At 42.8% G+C, this 6,735-nt stretch overlaps 1 pseudogene; it reads left to right on the forward strand.

The window, feature by feature from the left end:
* Positions 1-5,275: 5,275 nt before the first annotated feature.
* On the forward strand, positions 5,276-5,717 carry LOC142836577 (large ribosomal subunit protein eL29 pseudogene; annotated as a pseudogene).
* The last annotated feature ends 1,018 nt before the right edge of the window (positions 5,718-6,735 follow it).

Here is a 6,735-nt window from a genome sequence, read left to right on the forward strand (position 1 = left end):
CTATTGTTGATCTTTCAAGTTCTGGTTCTTGGAGGAATTCATGTGTGTGAGAAAGCCAGAGGTCTAACTCACAGTTTGAGACAGGGTTTCTCACAGAACCTAGAGCTCACCAATTGGCTGGGCTACCTATCCAGGGTCTGTCTTTCTCAAGCTCTGGGGTTGCAGCTTTTTATGTGGGTGCCAGGGATCTAAACTCACTCAGATTTCCCTGCATGGGTAACTCACACATTAGCCACCGAGCCATGTTCCCAGCACCACGGATTTCTTTAGATGAGAAAGACTAGTTGGTGGATTTCCAAGACTTTCCTTGTACTCACTCTGGGAAGTCCTGTAGAATGTGAGCTTTGCTTGGTTGTTTGGGTCAGTCTCATTAATTCACCACGACAAATTAGGACAAATTCTTCACACTTACTGCTTGTGTGAGGAAATAGCAAACACACATACATGTGAGCGTATTGGGCTCTGTCTTTTGTTGTGTGCCCTGTCAATTTATGAATTTCACAGGCAAATAAGTATTTTAAACATTGTATTTTGGGGGGAAATCGTAAGAGGATTCTTTTAATGCTTTTATCCACACGATATATGAGTGTATAGCGAACAATGGAAGCGAATTCTGAAAGAGAATGCACAGCTAATTCTTTTTCCAGTTCGAACTCTCGGATGTATTTTTTGGGGCTTGGTGGTGGAACAAGGCAGAGAAAGAAATTTCCAAGCCAAAGGATGAAATCTTACCAGATGGAATTTGAATTTTCCGTGATTTGAAACTATTTTGCCACAGAAATAGGTATAGAATACATATGCATCCTGTCAATAATAAGCTTTTTGGATTGTGATCCATCTGTCTGTTTGTTGTACTTGATTTCACTGCAGGTATTTCTGGGACAAAGGGACGTTTCCTTAATGTAAATCCTCATAGGTAAAGAGGTAGCCCCCAAATCAGGCATTTTCTATTCTGGTTGTCTCTGCATCTGTCGCAGGACGAGAAGATATGGCTTTCTTTCACTGGAGGCTTAAGAACTTCCATGTTCTGATTTTAGCTTTTTGTCACTTTTTTTTGACAACAAATGATGATTGTTGGAGTGTTTTTAACTTTTTGTCACTTCTTTTGGGACAATAAAAGATAATTGTTGAAGTATTTTTAGCTTTTATTACCAGTGATATTAAACATGTCTATCAGCCATTTGACTTCAGTTGCCCACAAATTATGGAGAAAAACATGTGCTCTGTTTCTTTAAAAAAAAAAATCAAAAATTTCAAATCTGAGCCCTCCCTCGATCCCCCTCGCTTGCATGCAGAAAGGAAGTAGGTCCTGTACACAAGCCGTCCCTTACAGATGATTTAGGCTCCAGATTCTTGGCAAGCACCTTTTACAAACTTCCTTCCTCTCTCTTCAAATGGAAACAGTATAATTTATTATCTCAGTAAAGGTTTGAGTGTGTTTCCTAAAAATGACTTATTTTCCTCTTGAAAACCTGGGCCCGGAACAGAACTGCTGGCTTTCACATCTGTGCTATATTCACTTGGAAATCAAGTTTTTATGCATCTTGATAACTTTGCTGGGAAAGCATTAACGAAGAGAGGTCATATAAGCTGCAGTTCTCCCAGGCCTCAGGTGGGCGGGGATTCCTGTGCAGGTCACGTCCACACTGCTTCTGTAAATGATTTGTGTTATACCTGAGCCCAGGTCACAAAATTGGGTTAAGAAAATGGAGTAAGAGTGACCTTTAGTGGTCACTTCGGGTAATCACAAAGGGGTGTGACGTCTGTCTCAAGGGACCTGATGGGATCGTGAGCTGGCATGGGGACTAAAACCAAAAGGTAGTGAGTTAGGACTCACCACAGCACGTGTTGGCCTTCCAAAGTCACTCTGCAGCAAGGGAAGATCAAATCCCGTAAGCCAGAGCTCGGGAGATGAAAAGGTGCATGGTTAATTGGCAAAGGGAAGTCCGGTCACACCTATTAGCACAATGCAGGAGATTTGCTGCCTAAATCCGATGTACAAACAGACTTGGAAAAAGCACCTTTTAATTGAAGCACAAAGCTTTAGCTTCCCACGGATTGATTAAAAAGGCACCTGGCAGTGCTTTAAATCTACACAGCAGGTGGAGGCGCGAGGCGGGGGTAGGGTGGGAGGGGGGCTTGCTGGTTAGCCCCACATTTGACTTGAAAGGAAGAGAACCCATTTCCACTTGTAGGGAAATTCACTGTTGATGGGAACTAATGCTCAAAACTTGCTTTCCTTTTTTTTTTTCCTTTGAGGAATGTCTTAATAATATACTTTCTATAATTCTGCCTTAAAATGTAGAGAATTCCTTGATGAATACATTTCACCCACGTGTTGTTCTCTTAACCTCCTAGTCTAAGATACATCATACAGACATGCTTCTGGGGGCACACAGGAGCCAGACTGGAGCATCAAAAATATTATACATATCCACACACCTGCTTTTCAAGATGCCATACCATGTCCAGTGAGTTTACTGTCACCCATGATGCGATGACTTGTTTCTGATAAAAGTCATTGGTTTCATGGGAAATAGGGGTTGTCTTGACTGTTCATGCAGGTTGGGGAGACACACTCTGAATGTGGGTGTTACCATTGCCTAGGCAGCGCTCTCAGACACGATAAAAAGCAAATAAATAAATAAATAAAAGCAGGTGTTGGCATGTTTATTCTTTCCGGATTCTTCCCTGGGTTGTGATGCCCGAACTCCTATGTTGACGTCCCCAAGGTCATGGACTGCAATCAGAATCATACACCCACTGAAGCCCTTCTTCCCTGTGTTGCTTTTTGGTTAGAGTACTTCATCATAGCTACAGAAATGAAAACAGAGTGGACAGGGTGGGTGAGCACTGAAGTCACCCACATCAATGGGAAAGCCACAGTTGATTCTGCAATTTCAGCCCCGAGCCAGTGCTTAGAACTCCCCCCTGAAGGAGGAAGGGCTCTTGGTGACACTGTGGCAAATGTGTTTAGCAGTGGAACACAGCTGTGACATGTATACGGTGATAGTACATTGGTCCTTTCAGAAAGGTACCTGTGACTATTTTCTGGAGTACATACGTGTTTGGGCCCAGGGTCTGTACACTGCTGCCCAGCAGCTGGTCACTTCTGTCATGGTAGGATATGCCAGTGTCCAGGAATAAAGAAATGCACATTTGGTTTGGGTCCTCCCCAATGCCCGAACACCTGCTGGGTGTCCCCTGGTTTCTGAACCCAAAACTGGGGTGGAGGATTTCCAAGTATGAAGGACCCTCTATCTTCCCTGCCTATCATGAGAGCTTATGCAGCAAAAGAGGATGAAGGCAAGGAAAAGCCCATGTCACCAGAAGCCACCACGCAGCAGGACTGTCCATGAAAGCAGTAGTGATCTTGGGAAGTCCAGGGCTGAAGCACAGAGGAACTCAGCCCGCAGGCTTTAAAGGTCTGGTAGGGTAGCAGTGCCTCCAGTGGGCCCGCAAATCTCGTTGGCTTGACACCATCACCCTGTGTATTAAACTCACACTAGTATATGTTGATTTAAACAAAGCATAGTTGCTTTAGTTCCTAGAGGGGTGGGGGTGGGGGGGCTGGATCTCCTTTTCCCAATGCATCAGGCTGCTCTTGGTTAAACCACACAGGTCTGCTGCAGTGTTTCAGGACAACGGCCTCTCCTGGCAGGAAGCTCTCCATGGAAGCGAACAAGGAAGAGAGCAGTGAAGGTGTTCTCCAGTCTAAAAAACAAACAAACAAAAACCCAACCAAACAAAAAAAATACAAAACAAACAAACAAAAAGAAACCAGAACAGAAACCTGCCTTTTAGCTCACAGATATGGTCGATTCCCTGTGTTTCAAAAAGCTAGAAGGTCGGGCGGTGGTGGCTCAAGCCTTTAATCCCAGCACTCGGGAGGCAGAGGCAGGAGGATCTCTGTGAGTTCGAGACCAGCCTGGTCTACAGAGCTAGTTCCAGGACAGGCTCCAAAGCCACAGAGAAGCCCTGTCTCGAAAAAAACAAAAAAAAATCAAAAAGCTAGAAGACAGACCTTATTTTGATGGATTTTGGCTAAAGAAATAGGAAGTATTTGGAGAGATAGAGAGGTTTAGAAACTTTAAATAGGTATCAAAACATCATATAGCATTCTATAAGTACGCACACTTTTATGAATCAGTTAAAAGCAAATTGAAGTAAAAATAAATGTAGAAATTGTAAAAGTAAACATATTGAATAGTCTAAAATAGGAATCTAACTTTTAGGTAATATTTTTAGTTTCAGTAAATAGGGTGTCCAGAAAGTTCCCCCCCAGTACCCACATCTAATAGACAGGAACTAAACATTCAAGAATCAACCTTGAACTTTGGAACCTAGGTGCTAAGGTCTCTGAAGATTTGTCTGTGAGAATAACATTAGAGAAATTGTTCGTTTTGCAAAAGCTGGCTGACTTCTAGCAGGTTTAGTAGTTTGCTTCTAACTTTATTACTCTCCCCCAACAACAACCACAGCAACAAAAGCCTATCAATTGTAGTTTTACAAATGCATTTGCTTAGGGTATATAGCAGAAAGGTTTATTGTAAAATGCCCCACTATAATCTTGTTTTAGCAATAGTAGTTCTAGAATACAAAAGTAGTTCTTTCTGTAAATTTGTGTGTGTGTATGTGTGTGTGTGTGTGAAGCATGTGTCTCTGTGTGTACATGTATGTACGTGTGTGTGTGTGTGTGTGTGTGTGTGTGTGTGTGTGTGCAAATGCAGGCACATCTATGAAGGTCAGAGCACGGCCCTAGATGTCAGTCCTGTCCTTCAATGTTATTTAGAACATGTTCTCACTAAGTTGTTCAGTCTAGGCCTCAAACTCACTCTGTATTCCCAGCAGGTTTTGATCTTGCAATCAGCTTTTGACGCAGCTGGAATTAAAGATCTGCGTCACCAGGTTAGGCTGCTCAGGTGTCTCTTTATATTTTATCTTTCCTTAAGATATGGTCTTTGTAGTGCAGCTTTGATATGGTAGCTGCAATATCAAAGGGTAGAAAGCTGTAAGTACCTCCGACCACCACGAAGCAGTAGCTACTCTGGCTGCATCCCCACCACTCTGTTGATGTTGTTGTTGGTGGTGGTGGTGGTGGTGGTCATGGAAGTAGTGGTCTCAGACTCACACAGGTTTCAACCTCGAACTCCTAAGTCCTGGAATTAAAGGTGTGGCCCACCACACCAAGCCATGTTCCCTCCAGGTTATTATTGGCATCTTTCAATCAGGAACAATTGAACTTCTAAAGACACACAAGGGGAGCCAACGATTACCGTCCAGCCATGGCCAAGTCCAAGAACCACACCACACACAACCAGTCCCGGAAATGTCACAGAAACGGCATTAAGAAACCCCGGTTACAAAGATACGAATCTCTCAAGGGGGTCGACCCCAAGTTCCTGAGGAACATGCGCTTTGCCAAGAAGCACAACAAGAAAGGCCTGAAGAAGATGCAGGCAAATAATGCAAAGGCCATGAGTGCATGTGCAGAGGCCATCAAGGCCCTGGTGAAGCCCCAGGTGGTAAAGCCCAAGGTGCCAAAGGGCCCCAGCCTCAGACCCATCGCTCACCCCAAGCTTGGGAAGTGGATTAGAAGCTACATGGCCAGAGGTCGTAGGCTCCCAAAAACAAAGCCCAAGGTTCAAGCCAAGGCAGAGGCCTCAGCGGCACCTCAGGCTCCCAAAGGTGCTCAGGCCCCTGTGAAGGCCCCATAAGAAAGGTCTCAGTCTGCCAATGTGAAGACAGATGGACTGGTGTGAATATCTATACAGTATTTGCAGATGTTCAGGACCTTATGCTGTTTTTACAAATAAACTCGAGGCAAGTTCTGTTAAAAACAAACAAACAAACAAACACATGATTGTATGCCAAATTACATCTGCTGGCTGGTGGGGCAGGGGCATGGAAGGGAGTTCGGGACTAGCTGTTTTTCTTTCTTATATCCTTTTGTAACCTTATGAATTTCTTTTGGACATATTTAGACCTGAGTGTCTGGCCTTCAGTCTTCACTCTTTCCAGTTAACAATCCTTTCAGGTGGCTAGCTCCCATCCTGTTACCCCTCATTTCTAACAGCAGGTGCTCATAGCGACTGAAATGAAAGCATCCTCTTATTTCACTCATTTGTCTTATTTACTTTTTTCTTAAAAAATTAGTTTTACAACAATTTAAATAAACCTATAACTCCTATTGAAAGCAGTCATTAAAAATGTCCCAACCCAAAATTCCAGATCCAGATGGTCTTAGTACAAAATTCTGCCAGACTTTCAAAAAAGAGCTAACACCAATACTCTTCAAATTATCACACAAAATGAAAACAGAAGGAACTTTGTCCAGTTCATTATAGGAGGTTACAATTACCCTGATACCCAAACCACACGAAGAATCAGCAAAGAGAGAAAATTACAAACCAATTTCCCTTATGAATATAAATTTAAAAAATACAATAAAATACTTGGAAACAGAATCTAAGAACACATCAAAAAGATCGTCCACCATGATCAAGTAACCTTCATCTTGGAGTTACAGGGCCCACTCCACAAGAGGGAGCCCATGTCCTATAATGCCTGGATGATCAGAACCAGAGACTGGATAGCCCAGAGACCTAGGGTAGAAACAAACATGACTGGCCAAAAAAAAAAAAATAATAATAATAAAAATAAATAAATAAAAATAAAAAGAAATCAATGAAATGATTCCTATTGATATTCTGCTCATAGGTCAGTACCTTGTCC

This window comes from Microtus pennsylvanicus, chromosome 16 (assembly GCF_037038515.1).
Source record: "Microtus pennsylvanicus isolate mMicPen1 chromosome 16, mMicPen1.hap1, whole genome shotgun sequence".
NCBI lineage: Eukaryota > Metazoa > Chordata > Mammalia > Rodentia > Cricetidae > Microtus > Microtus pennsylvanicus.